This window comes from Populus euphratica, unplaced genomic scaffold (genome assembly GCF_000495115.2).
Source record: "Populus euphratica unplaced genomic scaffold, PopEup_1.0 scaffold195.1, whole genome shotgun sequence".
In the NCBI taxonomy this organism is placed as follows: Eukaryota; Viridiplantae; Streptophyta; class Magnoliopsida; order Malpighiales; family Salicaceae; genus Populus; species Populus euphratica.
This window is the reverse complement of record NW_011500076.1, coordinates 201,592-201,993: the sequence shown is the minus strand read 5'-3', so window position 1 is coordinate 201,993 and position 402 is coordinate 201,592. Positions and strand designations below refer to the sequence as shown.

The 402-nt window shown below is 32.1% G+C and overlaps 1 long non-coding RNA gene across 1 annotated transcript in view; it reads right to left on the bottom strand.

The window, feature by feature from the left end:
• The window catches only part of LOC105108641 (uncharacterized), a 14,271-nt gene that overhangs the window by 13,409 nt on the left and 460 nt on the right, over window positions 1-402 (bottom strand). The window lies entirely within an intron of this gene.

Below are 402 nucleotides of genomic sequence, written 5' to 3'. Positions count from 1 at the left end.
TTTTCAATTTGAGTAACAAATCCAACAAATTTACCGACTTCTCTATTTATTTCTTGCCATCTACTTAAGATGCTTATTTGTAAACGATTATTCAAGTTTCCTCCATTATATACAAAGTAAGCATGTACGCGAGCCTAGAACTGTTTTGTTTGTTGTTCAACTCCTGTAATTGGATCCTTGCTTGTATTTAGTCATGCAGAGACGAGTAAACAATCCTCCTTTGGTGAGAAATTTTTACTTCTTTGTGATTTTTTTGCCGAATGGACATTTAAATTCGAGCATGTTAAGTCATCAATTAATTGATTAGAATCACTTGGTTGAGAGAGAATATCTTCTGACTCACTCATAAGAAAGTTGGTAAAAGAGCTTGGAAAATTTGAATCCATCTACATTAAAAAAAAA